Raw genomic sequence first — 20,895 nt, 5'->3', positions numbered from 1 at the left:
TTTGGACTGTAAGCAAAAATACATAACAAAATATATTTGAATATGTTGTTTTATACAAGAATGACAGAATCAGATCTTTAGCAAAATTTTGGAGAAGGCATGAATTTCTGTTTAGAAGTACAATAAACAGCTTCCAAGATAAAATTAATGGATTTGCTTGTGTAATTTAAAACCTCTGGATGCTAAAGAGCAAAATAAAATATATTAAAAAGGCTATACACAAACTATATTAAAAAACAAGGCAATCAACTGATTCTATGACAGTGTTACTATCTTTTTAATATAAATATCCTAGAAATATCTGTAAAAAACAATACTAAGAACTTCCCAAATAAATGGACCAAATTTCAAGTTCATGAAGATGATTAAACAAAATAATTGATATTAGTGTGAAAACATCCAATCTCTATCAAGTAAGCAAATGAATATTAACACAAAAAGGAACACATTTTCCACAATTAAATTGGAAATTTATTTTTAAATATTTACTATTGCCCAAGACAGGATGAAAACAGAATTCTCACGTATTTCAGATAACACTAACTTGTATAACTCTTTGGAAAACTAACTGGAGATATTGTCAAGAGTCAAGGAAAAAAGTATATTTCTCTCTCTCTATGTATATACTCAAGATATAGTTCAAGAAGTGAATTACTAGGCAAAAGAATATGAATATCTATATTTGTATACAAGCTATCTATATTTATATATTTTAATATGTATAAAATACCTATATTTATCTCTATTACTGTCTATGTATATTTTATAGCATATATTTTAAAGATACTCCTCACAACATTATTTTTACCATGAAATATATTGAAGAAAACTTGATATCCAATTGTTGGTGAATATTTAGGAAATTTTGTCAGGTCACTCTGTGGCTTTTAGAGTAAGTTCTATACAATAATGAGAAACCTCAAATGTGAAATAATATTAGATTAAGAAAGCAAGATATAAAATTAGTGTGCAATATTTATTCAAAATATATATATATTTTTTAAAGTTTGGCACCTGGGCTAACAACTATTGCCAATCTTCCTTTTTTGGTTTTTTAAGGATTGGCACCTGGGCTAACAATTGTTGCCAATCTTTTTTTTTTTTCCTGCTTTATTTCCCCAACCCCCCCCCCCCCCCGCACCGTGCATAGTTGTATATCCTAGTTGCAGGTCCTTCTAGTTGTGGGATGTGGGACGCCACCTCAACGTGGTCTGACGAGCAGTGTCACGTCTGCGCCCAGGATCCGAACCCTGGGCCGCCACAGCAGAGCGCACGAACTTAACCACTCAGCCATGGAGCCAGCCCCTCAAAATATTTTTAAAAACAGAAAAAATTGGATAAAATAAACCTCAATGATTAAGATAATTTAATTATAGCTAATTTTGCCTTTTTAGTTCTAAAATGTATATAATGCATCTATATGACTGTATATTTAAGTTTTTTTTTTAATATCTTGATACCCATATGATTAAGATCGCACATTTGCAACTCATTCATTTATGGACATTAGATTCATAATGTTATTTTGCATGTTGATTTCTGAAGCCTAAATTTAATACAATTATTTATAGAAATGGATAGTTAGAAACAACCTACATATCCAAAAACTAAGGGAATGGTTAAATAAATTATAGTATTTCTATTTGGAAAAAGTATTCAAACTTTGCTTATATATACAGACAACACAGCAGCACTGGAAAATGATAACTGTGAAGTTCTTTAAACTGATGTTCCCTATAATTATAAACATCTTTAAATATATACCTACGGAGGGAACCAAATCACTTTATTAATAGTATTTGGGTGTTAAGATTGTGGATGTTTTTCTTTACGATCAAGCTTTTCATAAATTTGTCGTATTATTTTGTATTTTTAAAAAGCTGATATTTACTGTTAAAGTAGTCAAACAAGGAGGCCTTTAGTCTGAGTGGCTCTAATGCCTTGGTAGCCTATGTTAGCAAGTGGAAACCTATGCTAGAGTCAATTTCTGTAAATGCCTCAAGGTTAAGAACAACAACCAATCACAAACAGCCAACTAAGCTTTCCCAAATAATGCAACTGATTAAGCTATAGCCAATCAAATAATTTTCTTGCTTTGCTTCTGGATTTTCTCTATGAGAAACTTGCCCCTAGTTCCTGTCTGTGGAGCACTCCTAAGCACTTCCTGTTTGGCGCTGCTTGGTTGGAACTGGTGTTAACTTAAATAAACTCTTAACAATTTTAATCTGCCTCAGTTTACCTTTTAATACATTAAACAAGGATGAGTTTTTTAATTGCAGGAAAGTAGATATTATCCCATGTATCAAGATAAGGTTTCTAAGGCAAGCCATGAGGTCTTTAGGCATCCTGTATATATCGTAGTAATGGGGGCTATTGCTAGTGCTTGAAAAGGCAAAAATAGGCCTTAGCTGAAAAAAAAGCTAGTATGGGATTTAAAACTGCAATGAAAAAGGTCAGTTTTAACTACAATACAATTAATCCAGCTGCTTAGACTGTAAGTCTTTACTGAAATTGTGGCTGTTACATCCTTAGGAGAGTTTTTTTAAGTTGCTAATTACATGCCCATCAGAATAATGGAAGAGTGATTATCCTTATTGTGTTTAGTGACATTGAAACCTCTATTATTTTGTGATTGGAGCTGGATAATTATAGATAATTGTTGGTACTGTACTGCCTGTTCAAATATAGCTCTGCAAAAATTACTTTATTTTAATTAAACATGTTTAGGGTTTTAAAGTTCAGTTTGCTATCATAAGCAAACAAACTCTATTTAAGTGTCACAGTGGTATATATCTTTCTAACTCTTATTAGTCAGTTTTCCAGGAAATCAGTTGTTCAACTCCGATAAACTGACCTCGTTCCACTTAAAAATCATTTACGTGGAATATAAAATTAAATGTCTGATGTACTTTTTATTCTAAGTCCCAATTCTAAAAGCAAATTTATAACTTGTTCTAATAATATTGGTGATATCTTTTGGCTCTAAGAGATGGTAGCACTGGGTAAATAAAGTACTTCTTAAAGGTTTAATGAAAATAAAATATTGTGGAAACCATTTACAATAAATATGACATAATTAGTTCGGCACAAAGTCAATGGACGTTAACAAAGAGAAAGATAAAACCCCTTATCAAAGATGTTGATGTCTCAGAAAACTTCCTATGAGAGGAATCAGACATATAACCTGAGCAGGCCACCTGCACAGAACTCAGTCGGTTCCCTTCACACTTTAGGCATTGTATAAATACCCCATCAGAAGTCACAAAGGACGTTTTCCTTTTACCCTGCCTCCTCTTTTAGTAACACATGCTTTATTTGGAGTTGACTTATTCCTCTTCTCCCAGCTGAAGAACACCCAAATGTGGGTGCAGTACTCCCTTACTGCACGGTCCATTTGTCTGTCTAATCTTCATAGGCACATTTTATGGTGTTGTCATTGGCTTCGATTCCTTCTGCCTACATGTGTCTGTGTGATTGGAATTCACTCTTGGAACCAACTAGGGGTCTTTGCTGGGTTACTCGTCATTGGCTTATGCTGCTTGTAATCTCCTGAGTAACTTTAACTCAAGTGCACAAACTCAGGTGAAAAAATGCAGTATGGAATTTCAAATACTCCATTTACATCCAAGCTAACCCATCCCAAGGCACTTAAGAGTCCCCTGCACTGTAGAATGATGGCACTCTGCAGACATTGGGTCTGCAGTTCGTGAGCAATGAAATGTCCCAGACAGATAGGGAGAAAGGTGGAGTTGAATATAATAGAAGGAGAAGGAGACTCAGGACTCAGTCTGTCTTTACTTCCAAAGTCTGTGCTCATCCAGTTAGCAATCAAATTATCTTTTAACATTCAGTTCACAAAATCAACTATTTGAATCTGAGGACAAGGCTTAACATAGACAGGCATATTATTGAGAAACATTGCTAAAAATATATATCCAAATCTGAACTCATTTTCTTCTTGATCAAGACAGCTTTCAGTCTAAATTCCTTTGTTTAGCTTATTTGTTTGCTTCGCTTTTTTGTTTTTGTGTGTTTTGTTTGTTCTAAAAGCCATTAACATTTTCTAGTTGCCCAGGCCAGATGTCATCTTGGGCTCCTCTTCTTTTTTGTTTCTCTCTCCCACTGTCTTGCACATATATTCTTTCCATACTCTATACAAATTTTACTCTTCATTCCTCTCTAAAAGTACATTTTTGCTTCCACTTCTAATGTTAGGCCATACTTCTCATTTGCTTTGCCTTTTAAACACTTATCTACCTGCCCTAATTTTTTTCCTGCTCTTAGGCCCAACTAAAATGCTGCTTTCATTGATGAATCTTTCCTGATGATCCACATCGGAATGTTAGGACTTTTAAACTCTTTTTGTTCTCTTTTATAACACATGTTGTATTTTGCATTAATGTGTATGACTTGTTATTTCACCCTACTAATGTGAAAGTTGTTTGGACTAAGTCCCCATTCTAGGCATCATCTATATCACAAGTAACATCACTTTCAATTCCACAGCATGTAAGATGAGAAGAATGTAAGATTTTCTTTTAATATTTTAATTTAAGAATAGGGCATGTCTAAGCTAACAAGGAAATCTTCGTCTGCCACTTTATATCAATCTTCAAAGAAGAAAAGATATGACGACAGTTTATATGTAACTACTGACCATTTATGTAATGGAATAATTGTGAGCTATATATTTACAGGAGATGATAGTGAAAATAGGCAGCATTCTTTTCACTGAACGATCATGCTCAAGTAGAAGAGTAGTCTCGACAGACGTTTTCATCCTTCGTAATCAGAAATGCTTATTGTAAACAGATTGTTTTAAAAATGGGAGTTTAAACAATGTAACTAAGCACCACATTTGGAGCAAAATCTTCCAGACTTCAATTATAGAAGCTAAAAGAAAAAGAATAGTGGAAGAAAATCTAAAGAGATAAATCTTTTTTTCTTAGCTTTTGATTAATGACCGTATATAATTTATTTTGGATTTACTGACAATATGGACGCAAGACGAGTGAGTGGATTAGTCAAGTTTTCTACAGCGCATGAAAACAGTCAGATTTTCTACAGCATATGAAAACAACAGCATTATGCAATCAATTTTACACAATATCCTTTCCTGAGAGAAGGGAGTCAAAGTGTGATAGGAAAATGGCTCCTGTCCAAATTATGTCTCATTGGAAAGAGAGGAGAGAAAAGCAAGAAAAATATCAGAAACATTTTTAACTCCTAGACATCAGAAATGAAACTTTAACAAGTAGGGAAAAAGAAGAGTGAAAACAGACTTAAGATCACAGTTTTGGAATTCTTACATGTGACTTACAGCTATACTAGCTTACATTATAAATTAGTTTCAAAATATGTAACATTTGATAGTGCTGTAAATAGTGGTCATTTTTTCATATTTATTATAGTGCTCACAATTTCCCCTAATTTCTTGCATCACACATGTACAATATGTTCATGAAACACTTTTTGGCCCCAAAGAAATTTTTTTTCATTCTTTTATGTTCTATGACTTTGACATTCAAGGACCTTTCATGCCAATCAGGTTAATGCTTTGAAACACCTAAACTTCTTCTAGTAGAATCAAAAGTAAACATCATTCTTCTATGAGCTTAAACAGAGTTCTATTGAAAGCACGTCTTCAGCTATAGGAGCTGCTTAGACCATAGATATAGCACATTTTATCAAGGAGGAAAAAAATGACAAGTCTGAAGCAATAGTTCTCAATATGTGATTCACAGAACCCTCGGGTCCCTCAGATAATTTTAGAAGGTCCATGAAATCAAAACCATTTTCATAATAATATTATATATTTTTTTCTTTTTTACTGTATTAACATTGCACTAATGATGCAAAATCAATGGTGGGTAAAATTGCTAGTGTCTTAGCATGAGCAAAGGCAGTGGCACTAAACTCTACTAGCAATTATTGTGTTCTTCACCGCCACAAACTCACAGGGGAAAAAGCCAGTTTCACCTAAGAATATAAGTCAGTAAAACTAATTAATTTTACTAAATCTCAGACCTAGAATACATAGCTTATTAAAATTTTATGTGATAAAGTATTTCTAATGCAAACCAAAGTATGATGCTCTGTAGAGATAGAGTGACCTTGGAATTGTTTGGTTTGCAGGCTGACAGCCATTTTTTTATGGAATACTTTTTTTGTTGTTGTTCCTGAAGAATAACTGATAGACAAACTTTGATTATTTAGACTTGAGACATATTCTCTCAAAGTGAAAGAACTGAGCCTGTCATTTCAAGGAAAGCAGAGTATTTGTTGTGAATGATAAAATTTGAGATTTTAAGGAAAATTTGAAATTTTGGAAACTTGTGTCTATTACTGGGAGCTTAACAACTTTCAAATACTTGAAGACTATTGAAATTGATGGTGATATTAACAAATGTGGTATTTTGCTATATTATTGTGCAGTAAAGAGTTAACTCAGCAGGCTTGGGTTGTTCAAATTCTGCACATTTCAAAGAAAGGACTGGCCATTGACTAGCTCATGGTAGATAACATCTGAGTCTGATAAGAGTGTTTTTTTCAGCCTGAATTTCTGGACTGTGCTGTATCAGTTTGACATCTGGGGACTGAAGATTGAGTAGTTAAAGTCAGTCATGGGAGCAGTATGTCTATGTGACTCACCCCCAATAAAAACTCTGGACACCACGGCTCAAGTGAGCTTTTCTGGCTGGCAATGCTTTGCACGTGTTGTCACACACTGTTGCTCATAGAATTAAGCACATCCCTGTGCGACTGCTTCCAGTAAATTGAGCCTGAAGGTGGTCTTAGGAACCCCTAATACAATTATAACGAAATGTGTCAACTTTGGAAGAACTGCATAGCTCAGTGAATGACCAATGCATGATGTAACAAAATCACGCATAGACAAATGATGCATAAAATATAAGATAAGCCAGTGTATTTGAATGTAACAGAATATAAAAAATGTTTACTGATATAGTTTCAGATTCCACATTGCAACTAACCTCTAAGAAACTACCACCACATGTTTAGTTTCAGCATAATATTAAAGAAGAATATCCACAATTATCCAAAAAGGACATTAACTTACTCCTCCCTTTTCCAATGACATATCTTTGTGAAGCCCCATTTTCTTCAGGTGCTTCAATGAAACCGATATGTTTCAATAGATCGAATGCAATCAGTGATCTACTAAGCTATATATTAGTGATATTTGCAAATAAAAAGTAATGCCACTGTTTTCACTAAATTGTCTTGTATGTTGGAAATATATCTTTTGGAAAATATAAATATATTATTTATGTTAACAGATAGTGGCTTTAGTATTATTTTAAAACAAATTAATAGATACTTTTAAATTTTCTCAATTTTAAATCTAAATATAGCAAATAGTGATAGATAAAATTCATATAAACAAAAAGCTCTCATGATTCTCAAGAATTTTTAAGAGTGTATGAGGGGTATGAGAACAAAAAGTTTTAGAACCACTGGTGTTGTGGCTAGGTGTATTCTTCCTCCCACTTCTTCTGGGTCACTAGATCCCCAGTGTTTAATGGAGCCTGAATAGGGAGAGGGCTTTGTTCCTTACTTAACTTGCTCTGGCACAGTCCTCTTTTGACGTTTCTCCCTCTTTCTCTGGGTAACACTGGCCATTCTTTGACAGCTTCTGTGTGGCAGGTATGCTCATTTTCTGTTGGTACCTGGTTGATTTTGGTTCAAAGAATACAGGCTATACGCTGTCAAGAGCCAAGGCATCTACACTTTCCACTTCTCTTTCTCTGGAGCCACATTTTCTCTCCAATCTGTTTATCTGTGATGTCTGCCTGTCTCTTTTTCTGCTTCATCTACTTTTGGCCCAAACATGGATACCCTCTCTCTGTCCTTACAAGTGCAGTATCTCTTAAAACTATAATTCTCAACTTCAACTCCCACCCTTAACTATATACCACACCGTATGTAGTTTTTTTCTTTGGAGATCTCCTTGCCTGGCAGGTAAGCCCTTTGGGAGGGTTGATGGCTAGTTGGATCAAGCCTAACTAAGTTCCTTAGGTCCACATGGCCTTGGATACAAATGTGCCCTTGCTGGGTGTCTTAGTTAGCTCAGGCTGCACAACAAAATACTATCTACTGGGTGGCTTAAACAACAGGAATTTATTCTTACAGTTCTGGTGCCTAGGTACCAAGATCAAAGTACCAGCCAATTCACTTCCCTGGTGGGGGCTCTCTTCCTGGCTTGCAGATAGCTACCTTCTTGCCTCAAATGGCAGAGAGAGAGAGAGAGGGCTCTCGTGTTTTCCTCCTCTTATAAGGACACTAATTCCATTATGGGGGCCCTACCCTCATGACCTCATCTAAACCTAATTATCACCCAAAGGCACTACCTCTCAATACCATCACATAGAGGGTTAGGGCTTCAACATATGAATTTTGGGGATACACAAACATTCAGTCCATAATGCCATGGTGGTTGATGTGAGTGGAAACAGCTCCACTGCCTCCCAAGACCAGGAATACAAATGCTCTCTTCATTTACCCCCTCACTGCTGCTCCCAATGTCTCAGGTGGTCCTCTGGGAGTTCTCCTCACCTAGAGAAGTATTCTTAAGGAGGAGAAAATAAAAAGCCTCTAAGCCTTGGACTCAGGATTGTTATTACTCCCTCTCTTACACTCCCCAGGTGTCTTTATATAGATTAGAAAAGAAGTAAAGAAGAAGTAGTGGAGATGATTGAGTCTAGCAGAGTGGGTTCTGCTAAATGTTAAATCTGCTAAATCCAAGAGGAGATGTCTGGCCTAAAATGTTGGCAGCTCCTTTTAGAATAGAAGGTGCTTAGAGCCTCTTTATCCTTGTCTTGGATATCACCAGCCAATTTCCAAGAAGTTTCACTCAACATTTTGTTACATACTCAGCTATCTGAGTGAATATTCCAAACTCTTACATGGATTTTGAATAGTGTATTATATGCATAACATGGTGTGTATGTGTGTGTGTGTGTATGTGTGTGTGTGTGTTAAGAAAATCTCTTAACAGGTATTCTTTGTAGGAAGCTAGGGAATAGAAAGAATCTATCAAGGAAACATTTACAGCAATCCTGGAAGACAAAATAGATTGATGATAGGCTTAAACTCTTCCAAAGAGAAAATATCACCGTTAGATCAATTTACCCAATACTTATTAAGCATCTCCAAAAGGAATAAACTATCATTTTTGCTTCAAGTAGCTTGCCCTTCAGTGGAAAGACATGTACACAATTAGTCTATCCTATTGAAGCATGTTACATAAGTTAAAATAGAGGAACTGTGGCAAAGTACAGGCGGGAGGAATAGTTCCAGCTGGTGTGCTAGGGAAAGGCTTCAGGCAGGAACTTTGAGTTAGGCTAGAAAAAAAAAAAGAGAGAGAGCGATTTAGCCAGGTCAGTGTAGTGATTGGATTGCAATTAAATAGGAAGAAAAAACGAACCCTATACCTCTAGGGGAAATGTATAAAGGCGCATATTGAGAAAATGTATACTCCAGCGTCAAAAGTGTAGGGTGAAGAAGAGTTAGGGAGATGCGATGGGGTGGGTTCTGGCTAAGAATAAGATTGGCAGGTAGCATGGGTTAGATTAACCACATGCTGACGGAGCAAGCTTCCCTCCCAGCTGAGGGAACAGAATCACTTTGACTTAAATTACTTAGTAATAAACAGAGTTATTTTTATCAACATTAGTATCAGTTATATGCTGTATTAAAAAATACGCTAGCACTACATGCAATTCAATTCTTAAAATTGTTGTCATAAATTCTGGCCTTTCAGGCATTTTTTTTTCCTTTTAAAAAAGGCAGGGATGACTCAGCAAGTTATTTTGTAATTTAAAAATTGTAAAACTCTAAAAAAATTTTACAATTGTAACAATTGTAAGATGTGGCACTTACTTTAACAGATATTCTCTATACCTGTTACCTCATTTTCTTTCCCCAAGAATGCGAATTCTGATTTTTGTCCTGTAAAAGCCAACTAGTGGAATTACAAATAACAAATAATTCTAGATAGAAAAACAGAAAGTGGAAAAATCCAGACGAATTAACCATGACTATAAAAGTACCAAAAAGTATGTCAGTTGCCAAAATATATAACATTCTCAACTTGTGTTAAAGCACACTTTTTGCCTCCGATATCAAGTTACCCTCAGGCAAATTCAATTCAAGTCATTCCAAACTTGGGAAGGATGAATAAAGGCTAAATCTATTCTGGTTAATAAAGATTAGTGATAATCATCTAAAGGAGGTTGGGTGCAGGTTTGTGCAAGGGATGGGGAAAAGGAGGGAAACGGGGAGGGCCATTGGTGGTGGTGGCTACCAACTGGGCTGGCTTCCCAAATGAAAGGAAGGTTGATTCTTGAGGAAAAGTTTCAGTAAGACTGGAATAGACTGGGATGAGATGGGGTCCATTCTGGGAATCCGAAGGTAGATGTGGGGAAAGAGCTGCGGGTCAGCGTAGCTTTTTGGCAGGATTTCTATGATCTACCTCAAACTGAATACCAAGTAACCCCACCTTTCGTTAACAAATAATAAAATAAACAAATAAAACAATATAAAAATTAAAACTCGACTCCTTGCCAACCACTAAGAATCCCAGAATAAACAAATATAAAATCTTCTTTTCTAAGCTGTCTCTGTCAATACACCAGAGAAATAGAAACCACTGCACCAATGAAAGGGGGAATTTTCATATTTTCCGTCTCGAGTTCTTTAATTACATTTACATGATGATCTTTTTAAATATTTATAAAGTTCCTATAAAGAACTTCGGACTCCAGGGAGTAAAATAAATTGAAATAGATCCTGCCTTTCCTGGCTTACATTCACACCTCTTTATAGGTTTGTTACTTATCATATTCCTTGTTGTTTATTAAAGGCAGGAATTCTAGCACAGTACCTGGGATACTACAGATAATATTCCCTTGTAGACTTTTGTTATCTTTGGATCTATCTTGAGCTGGCAAGGCTTTTAGAGATGTCCAAAGGGGCTGACATGGAAAAGAAAAAAGCTATAGTCATAATCCATCAAGGAATGTGCTTTTCCTTTTAGATGTGGTAGGTGATAATCTTCTCATGTCAGGGGCATGTAGGAATGAAACACATTTGCTCATGGCATCAGAAGAATGGTCACCAACCCAGAAACTGAGTAAGCTCATGTAGCATGATGAAACAAAATGGGTGGGTCTTTTTCTTCCCCTCATAGCGAAGTAGTAGTTGAGCCACTGTACTGATCTATTCCAATCTGAGGCAAGCTATCCAGTTACCATTCAACGGAAAGCTTCCTTGAGAAGTGGGAAGTTTTACATCTGTCTTCTCTACCAACACCACTCCTGTCACATCTAAATATGTACCCAGAAAAGAATTTAATGCAATTTCAAAGATACATTGCTTTAGCTTCCTAAGAAAATAAGAAAAAAGGTTCAAATCATTCGCTGTGTTAGAAATGTGATAGGAGCTTGTCATAATAAAAGTCATTATTAGGTAAACTTGGTAGGATCATAGATTAAACATGCCTCTAAAATATAATTTCAAAGTAATGTAAGACTACCAAAAGTAGTATACTTGTATAAATATAAAAGACTTCTCTCTCCAAGATAGTCGTGTTGCCCATGAGCTTTCTCCGTTATTGTCATAACACATTTTCGTCCTCCTGAACGTGTTTTTCTTTTACAGTCAGAACACTGTAGAAAATTTAGCTTCTAGGAATCTGTCTTCTTTTTAATAAGTTAAATACTGAATGGCCTTTCAGGTTCAAAGTTAATAAATATTTGTTACCCATAATTAATTGTCTTCATTAATAAAAACGAGCACATTATTCTCACAAAGAGAGTCAGTCCAGTATATTTTGCAGAGAAGCGGGGTGAAGTGGCCAGTTTTCGTTTTGCCATCTTTCTCAGTATAAAATATTTCAAAGGATTCTTAGACTATTGAAAGGGTTCCTCCTCAGTGGTGTGCGCGTTCTACCTGACCACCATGGATTTCTCACCCCCTTGTGGTAGCTAACTTTGAAGAGAGCAGCTGACTACAGCCGTTTCAGCAGCTTCAATGGAATTTTCTTCTTTGCACAAAGTACGCTTACTTGAGCTTTATCTCTTTCACTAAGGATCATTTGAAAATTCAGAGATAACAGAACTACTTGAAAATCGAAATTAAACGTAGTAACTTTAATTCAGCTTTTCTTTAGAACTTTCCCCTTCTACCTTAATCTGCATCCTGTTTTTAACATAAAAAAAAAATTACATTGTTTAAAAAAAAAAGACAATGCGAAAGATTGACAGTGAATGGAATTGATAGGGGGAGAGACAGGGCTGTGAAAACAAATTGCTTTTTCTTACTATTTTGTTTTTTTGTCACTTTGTTGATTTGTTTTTAAATAGCTAAAAAGACTAGGTGTGCTGCTCAACAATTATGCTTTAATCTTTCTGATACAAGTGTTTTCACTGGGGAGGCATAGCTTAAAGATGCCAGCAGGGAATTGCAAGTTAAAAATGTGAAGAAGAAGAAGAGAAAAAGAACAAGGACAACAAAAGAATATTTGAAGAGCTCACGAATTAATGGAAATCTGGTTAAAGTTTTATGGTGTTTCTTTTCAAGAGGAGTAAAAATGATAGCCAGCTGTGGTGTGGCCTTCTCACTGGAGCTCTTGTCCCAGGAAACTGGGAGTAAGCCTGACCAAACCTGGCAAAATTGAGTCAGTTTGTTAGAATTGCAGAGAGACCAGAGAAAATCAACATGCATAATAAAAGAAAAGCATTTAACAAGATGATAGACAAAAGAGATTCTCTTATTGAGACTAGAAGCACGAAAGAAAAGGGTAACTGTGTTAGACTGGATCCTTCAAGAGCTGATGGCAAGAAGTGATTAAACATCCGAACATTTTATTAAATGAAGCAGCTACTAGAGAAAATATGAAGGTAGCCTGAGAGGGCTGGAAGAGCTTTTAGACCACAACACGTCTGATCCTGAGTGAAGGAGACAGATGGAAGGTTGAGTGCAACCATCCTTGACTGCTGGACAGTTTAAGGAATGTTTGTGAGGTTTTCAGGTTGTCCTCAAGCCAGTCAGATGTCAAAGGTTCTGTGCCTCCTACGTGTCCTAGCATCAGACATGCCTTAGTATCCCTGGCCACTATCAGGTGGTTTTTCAATGCCTCCTACATGGTGGATATTTTCTGATGGACATTAACATGTGATGTAAAAATCTTCACACTCGACGCTCACTCATATATGTCAATTCACATGTCTGTACCCCAGATCTCCTTGTCTCTGATCTTCCAGCCCTTTTCCTTCTGTAACCTAATCAGATAGTCAGGCCATTGGCCACTGCCCAGGAATCTCTCTCTTCCCACCTTGGGCCACTTCTCCTTCCACAAGCTCACTTATTAGTTATTTCCTAAGTTCCCAGATATATAAATAGGACAGAACTGGACTTTATCCATCCCTTCACCTGTCCCCTTTAAGCCCCATTCTAACAGTGAGCTATGATGGTCTTTGGGTCTCTGGGATCAAGGTAAACTCAGACTCTGTGTCCATTAGTCCTCAAAATGTTTGGTTATTCTACTTTTTCCCAATGTACAGTCACTCAATATATAGGTCCCTTTGTGGAAGGACTGGAAAATTGTCCTGGTATAAGCTTGTCATGGTGTTGCACGGTCCTTTCTTCTAGGGACTAGAGCACTTCTTCAGTCTTGGTTCCTATCTGGGAACTGAACAAAGAATCATGACATTTTATTGAATGGTCGCATTCACATATCTTAAGCCCTTGTTAGGTGTCTGTTTTGCGATTAGCTCTACATACCTTATAGGTTAAGTTTTTTGGCTACACCTCTCACCTTGCTGGTCCTTATGGTAGTTATGACCTCATGACTCCTGGGAGTCAAGCCCCACCATCTGGCCTCAATTATTTTGGGAGCCATGATCTCCATGAATATTAATAAGCCCAGCTTTGTGACCTACCATCTTAGGTCTTGGGAGGGGACTGCAGAGGATAGCTACCATGAAACTTCTTAGTGATGCTGGTGCCCTCTCACCTATGCATTCCTGATGGCATTAGTGAATGTATTGTCCTTTGGGTCCTCTTGTAGAATGTAATCCTTTGGTAGATCATCTCGCCCTATTAGCATATCCATTACACCATGCCCATGTCCCTCAGCCTCTTTATTCTATCCTCTACCTCTGTCAGGGCAAGTGAGGCATTTCTGTTTCACTGTGATTAGCTATCTTTTCTCCATGCTTCTAATAACCACTCCGGCAGAAAGATTTTCATATTCTTTTGGGTCCTGTATCATAAAAAGAGCCCTCAATTCAATGAATGAGTTAGGGAGCTTCCCCTTCTCTTCAAATTTTTGGAAGAGTTTGAGAAGGATAGGTATTAAAACTTCATTGAGTGTTTGGTAGAATTCACCAGGGAAGCCATCTGGTCCTGGACTTTTGTGTTTGGGGAGGGTTTTGATTACTGTTTCAATCTCCTTACTGGTGATTGGTCTATTCAAATTCTCTATTTCTTCTTGACTCAGTTTTGGAAAATTGTATGATTCTAAGAATTTATCCATTTCTTCTGGATTATCCAATTTGTTGGTGTACAGCTTTTCATAGTATTCTCCTACAATTCTTTGTATTTCTGAGGTGTGTATTGCAATTTGTCTTCTTTTTCTTTCTGATTTTATCTACTTAAGCCTTGTCTCTTTTTTTCTTCGTGAGTCCCCCTAAAGATTTGTCAATTGTTTTATCTTTTCAAAGAACCAGCTGTCAGTTTCATTGATTTTTTCTAGTCTCTATTTCATTTATTTCCACTCTGATTTTTATTATTTCCTTCCTTCTACTGATTTGGGGCTTTGTTTGTTCTTCTTTTTCCACTTCTTTTAGGTGCACCATTAGATTGTTTTATGAGATTTCTCTTGTTTGTTGAGGTAGGCCTGTATTGCTATGAACTTCCCCCTTAGAACCACTTTTGCTGTATCCCCTAAGTGCTGGCATGTCATATTTCCATTTTCGTTTGTCTCCAGGTATTTTTTTATTTCTCCTTTGATTTCTTCATTGACCCAATCATTGTTCAGTAGCATTTTGTTTAATCTCCACACATTTGTGGCTTTTCCAGTTTTCTTCTTGTCATTGATTTCTAGTTTCATACTGTTCTGGTCAGAAAAGATGCCTGGTAGTATTTCAATCTTCTTAAATTTATTGAGACTTGTTTTGTGGCCTAATATGTGATCTATCCTGGAAAATTTCCCATATGCTTTTGAAAAGAGTGTGCATTCTGTGGCTTTTGGATGGACTGTTCTGTATGTATCTACTAAGTCCATCTGTTCTAATGTGTCTTTTAATGCCAACATTTCTTTATTGATCTTCTATTTGGATGATCTATCTACTGAAGTAAGTGGAGTGTTAAAGTTCCCTACTATTATTGTGTTACTGTCTATTTCTTCTTTTATATCCACTAATAATTGCTTTATATATTTAGGTGTTCCTATGTTGGGTGCATAGATATTTACAATTGTTATGTCCTCTTGTTGGCTTTGTCCCTTTGTCATTATGTAGTGCCCTTCTTTGCCACTTCTTTCAGTTTTGCTTTTAAAGTCTATTTTGTCTGCTATACGTGTTGCTAGCCCAGCTTTCTTTTCATTGCCATTCACATGGAGTATCTTTTTCCATGCCTTCACTTTCAGTTTGTGAGGGTCTTTAGGTGTGAAGTCCATTTCTTGTATGCAGCATATATATGGGTCTTATTTTTTTATCCATTCAGCCACCCTATGTCTTTTGATTGGAACATTTAGTCCATTGCCACTTAAAGTAGCTATTGATAAGTATGTACTTATTGCCATTTTGTTACTTTTTTAGGATATTTTAGTAATTCTTCTCTGTTCCTTTCTTCTTCTCTTGCTCTCCTACCTTGTAATTTGATGGATTTCTTTATTATTATGTTTGGTTTCCTTTATCCTTAACTTTTTTGTGCATTTGTTGTAGGTTTCTGGTTTGTGATTACCATGAGGTTCATAGATAACAATGTATGTAAATAGCAATCTATATTAATTTGATGGTCTCTTGGGTTTGGCCTTTTACTAAAAGCCCTACACTTTTACTCCCTTCCCCACACATTTTATGTTTTTGATATCATATTTAACCTCTTTTTTGTGTCTATATATTCCTTAACCTCTTATCATGGAAATAGATAATTTTAGTACTTTTGTCTTTTGACCCTCATATTAGCTTTATAAGTGGTTGATCTGTATAGTTGCCTTTACCAGTTATAACTTTTTATTTGATAATTTTCTTATTCTTATTTGTAGTCTTTTCTTTTGCACTTAAATAAGTCCCTTTAGCATTTCTTGTAAGGCAGGTTTGATGGTAATAAACTCCTTTAGTTTGTGCTTGTCAAGGAAAGTCTTTATCTCTCCTTCCATTCTAAATGATAACCTTGCCAGGTGGATACTCTTGGCTGTAAGTTCTTTCCTTTCAGCACTTTGAATATATCACGCCATTCCCTTCTAGCCCATAAGGCTTCTGCTGAGAAGTCAGCTGCTAGATTTATGAGGTTTCCTTTGTATATAAGTTGTGGCCTTTCTCTTGCTGCTTTTAGGATTCTCCCTTTATCTCTAATTCTTGACATTTTAATTATAATGTGTCTACATGTGGGCCTCTTTGGGTTTGCTTGTTTGGTGCTCTCTCTGCTCTTGTGCCTGGAAGTCTGTTTCTTTCCTTAGGTAGAGAAGTTTTCAGCTATTATTTCTTTGAATAGGTTCTCTGCCTTTTTGTCTTTCTCTTCTCCTTCTGGGACACCTATAACATGGATGTTAGTATACTTGCTGTTGTCCCAGAGGTCCCTTAGACTGTCCTTGTTGTTCTTAATTCTTTTTTCTTTTTTCCATTCAGCTTGGGTGATTTCCTCTACTCTTTTGTTAATTTCACTGATCCGTTCTTCTGTGTCATCTACTCTGCTGTTCATTCCCTCTGGTGACTTTTTCATTCCCATTATTGTATTCTTCAGTTCTAATTGGTTCTTTTTCATATTTTCTAATTCTTTGTTCATTTTCTCACTGTGTTCATCTATTCTTCTCCAGAGATCAGTGAGCATGCTTAGGACTATTTGTTTATACTCTTTATCTGGTAGATTGTTTATCTCTGTTTCCTTTAGTTCTTTTTCTGAGGATTTGTCCTGTTCCCTTATTTGGAACATATTCCTTTGTCTCCTCATTTTGCCTTTGCTTATATCTATATATTAGGTAGATGAGCTATATCTCCCAATCTTGGAGATGTGGACTTATGCAAGAGATGCCTTATGAGGCCCAGAAATATGCTTTCCTTTCATCACCAGTTCTGAATGTTCCAGAGTGTCCCCTATGTGGGCTACATGTGCCTTTCTGTTGTGATGGAGTTGCTGTTGCTGTGGGTGCATGGATAGGCTAGGCTGACTCCCTGGCTGGCTCATTGTAAGGCTCAGTTGTGTGCAAATGCTACAGTCACATTAGTCACTTTATTGGGCAAGGGAAGCCCCAGCACAGCTGACTGCAAGGTCTAAAAGCACACATTTGCTGCTATTTTTCTGTTAAGTGAGTCAGGCCCCCAGCGTGGCTGGTTGCTAGGTTCAGTGGCTCACAATTGCTGTAGGCCTCTGGCCTTTGAGGCTGCTGTCAGCTGTCTCAGGTGCACAGCTAGGTGGGGCCAGCCCCAGGCGTGGCAGCACACAATCATTTCAGGCATTGGAAGGTGGGCAGATTCCTTGTGTGGCTGTCTGAGAAGGCCAGTGGCACAAGTCTGTTGCAGCCAACAAGCCCCACCACTCACAGGCCCACACCTCCCTGCTAATGCAGTCCTGCCCCGGGTGCATGCCCCGTTCCCCACTCGCCCGCTGCAGAGGTCCCACACACCCTGCCTGTGTGGGCCAACAAGTTCCCTGAGGGCTTGCTTGTGGTCGGGGCCAGTCCCTAGGATGGGCTACTTGCCCTATCTGAGCTGGATTAAATCAATGCTCCAGTAGGTGAGGCAAACCCTTGCACTTACAGGCCAGAGGAAGAAATCCAATGGTGCCTGCCAGTGTCTGTGTCAGTGTGCATGTTCCAGGTCACAATAAGGGCTGTTACCAGTGTCTCAGTCCCTGGGGAGGTGGGCCCAGCCACCTCCTGTCTCTCTGAGATGCACCCAGAGCCTATCAAGTGAGCCTCTGTCACCAAGGGACTGTGACTTTTCTTTCTGGTGATTTTGTGTTGGTTTCTGGAATGGGTGAAACTCTGCATGGTCCCTTTAAGAGTAGATTTTTCTCTCTCTTGTGTTCCATGGCTTTTCTGTGGGTATTTCTCATTGGTTTTAATAGCTAGCAAAGGCAGGCATTATGGTACTTGTCTTGGTTGTGCTGAATTCAAAGGCTGCTTATTGTGGCATGGTCTCCTGCTCAGATTCCCTGCTCCTCCAGGAAAAGCTTCCTACCTTTAGATTGCTCCTGGCCATGAAGTGCTGTGGCTCGAATGTGGCTTTTTTTTCTCAACAGAAAAGTATTTTTGCCTCGTCCACCTCTGTCAGTATGGTCCCTTGTTGTGGGGGATCTTTCTACTAAGCTTTCAGTTCACTCTCAAGAGTAACTGTTTCACAGGTTGTTGTAAATGTGTTGTGTCCGTGGGAGGTGGCGAGTTCAGAGTCCTCCTACACTGCCATCTTCCCAGCAATTCTGTTTGTCCTTATTTAAACACAATTAAATAGATTTCTCTTTAACCTCAGCAACTCTCTGAGTTTTTAACATTCACAGAGATATACTGCAGATTAGGAATCTACTATAAGATAATTAAGTGTACAATATTGACCAGAGTTACAATGATGTGATACTGACTTATTGCTGAAGTTTATATTAAGCTTTTTCTTCTTGCCAAATTGGTGTTTTGGTAAACCCAGTTTGAGAAATGGTGAGATAGAAAATTATCTCCCTAGAGGGCTGAGAAACGCATACATTTAAAGGCAAGACGTGAGATTAACAGCACCACATTTCTGTCTTTATAATTCTACAGGCTAGTTTTAAAGCATTTTCTTAGTACGTGTCTAGAAGATAAACTTTATTATTGATAGTCAATGAGCACATCTTAGCCACAAAGCATGCACCTCTGTCAAATGTCGCTTTTTAAAATGACATCTGGCAAGTTCTGTGGTTGCTTTAGTTTTTTTCTCCTAATATAATCAAGTTTAAACAGCTCAGAAGGCTTTGTAAATTACCAGGAACATACTATGTCCTGGCCCCTAATATTTACATCAAATCTCAAGAAAAGTTATTTCTTCTTTTTTTAATTATTTCGGAAACCACAAGTAGTTGTTTAATTATTAGATATCTGAACTAGCATCTGGGTCTTCAGCACAAAGTTTAACCCCTTAGAACTTGGAGACAGTTGCAAGATGGGGTTGGGCAAGGAAACACTTTCTGGGCTCTTTGAGATTTGTCTTTTAAGTTGTTGGGAATAAACAACATATGATATCTCTTTAATAGAAAGAAAAAGTACCCTAAAGAATCCTACCCTGCAGAAGTCTTTCATTGCTTCAAGATTCTTTAGAATTATGGTGTCTCCAAAGTGATTTATTATTGATGTACTGAAACACGTAAGTCAATGTTATCTTGAAGTTCAAACAGATCAGATAAGAGGAACCGCTAAGTAACATCAAAGCAGTTGTAAAGAACAATCAGGAGAATTACAAAGAGTCTTTAGATTTGATCCACGTGTGTATATACGGCACTGTGCCTGTCCATTCTAATTATAATCACTATAATATACAAAAATTGATTAATCATAGAGTAAAATTTCCATCCAGGGAAAACTCTTATTCAGCTGTTCCGTGATTCTGGTCATTTTAACGTGACAGAGCATACTTGCAGTTCTGAGGGTAAGAAACATGTTGGCATACAGATCTGGAAATGAATAGCTTTTTGTATATAAAACTCTGAAAAAGCCACAACAAGTTTGCACGGTGTGCTGGGTGGTTTTAAAATAATTCATCAAGAATCTTTGAAGGATTTAGTATTTTGCAAGAAAACAAAATACTGTTTACTGTTAAAAGGAAAGCTGATGGAAATAACACCCAAATATGAATGGAGTTCTGATTTATCTGAACTAACTGATTTTAAAAAAGGATATCAGACCTACAAGGACATTTCTTATACATCTCTCAGATTAAGACATTGAACAAAATACGGTTTTTTCCCAAACCTGGATTCTAGTGTCAGAGGAGTTAGTGACATTTTCTAACTGCCTCCCTGTCATCTTTTTCACAGACTTGGGGCTCTCGCTGTTGGCACTGAACAACATGGAGAGTGAAAAAGACATCAATGAAGAAACTATCATCAAAAAGCTTAATTATTAGTATTCCTTACAATGACTCATATAATCCTTACAATATAAATAAAAATCAAGTTCTCAAACAGCATGTAATGTCTGATGTTATTTTTCTCCACCTTCTTCCCAGTTGACCTACAAACATTTTACAACACGCATATCAGAGGTCAGGTAGAAGCATGCATGTCTTATGTAGGCTTTAAAAAAAATATTAACTCTTCCTCCCAATAGGTAAACTTTAAAAGGCCTGATTTTTTTTTTAATTTATAAACTTTTATTTGGAAATAATTTCAAAGTTCCAAAAGAGTTGCATGAATAAGACTAGCACAAAGAACACTTATATACCTCTTATCTAGATTTATCTATTGTTAACATTTTACCATTTGGTTTGTAACGTGCTCTTTCTCTCTTTCTCACTCCATATATATATATTTAAATATAATTTCTACACATATAATTTATATATATTTATATTATATTTATATATAATTTGTATATATAATTTGATTGTTTCTTTACTTTCTGTCATAACAAGACATTCCAAGCTTATGCTTATTTTGTACTTAACCTGCCCCAGTCCTGGA

At 36.7% G+C, this 20,895-nt stretch overlaps 1 long non-coding RNA gene across 1 annotated transcript in view; it reads left to right on the top strand.

Annotated features, from left to right (window-relative positions):
* The window catches only part of LOC139075796 (uncharacterized), a 268,847-nt gene extending 248,445 nt beyond the window's left edge, over nucleotides 1-20,402 (top strand). The window contains exon 7 of the long non-coding RNA XR_011526601.1: nucleotides 20,251-20,402. This is a non-coding gene — a long non-coding RNA (uncharacterized lncRNA). The remainder of the gene's footprint in view (nucleotides 1-20,250) is intronic.
* Nucleotides 20,403-20,895: the final 493 nt, after the last annotated feature.

This window comes from Equus przewalskii, chromosome 14 (assembly GCF_037783145.1).
Source record: "Equus przewalskii isolate Varuska chromosome 14, EquPr2, whole genome shotgun sequence".
Taxonomy (NCBI): domain Eukaryota; kingdom Metazoa; phylum Chordata; class Mammalia; order Perissodactyla; family Equidae; genus Equus; species Equus przewalskii.
Note: the sequence above shows the minus strand (reverse complement) of the source record. Positions and strands in the feature narration are given on the sequence as shown.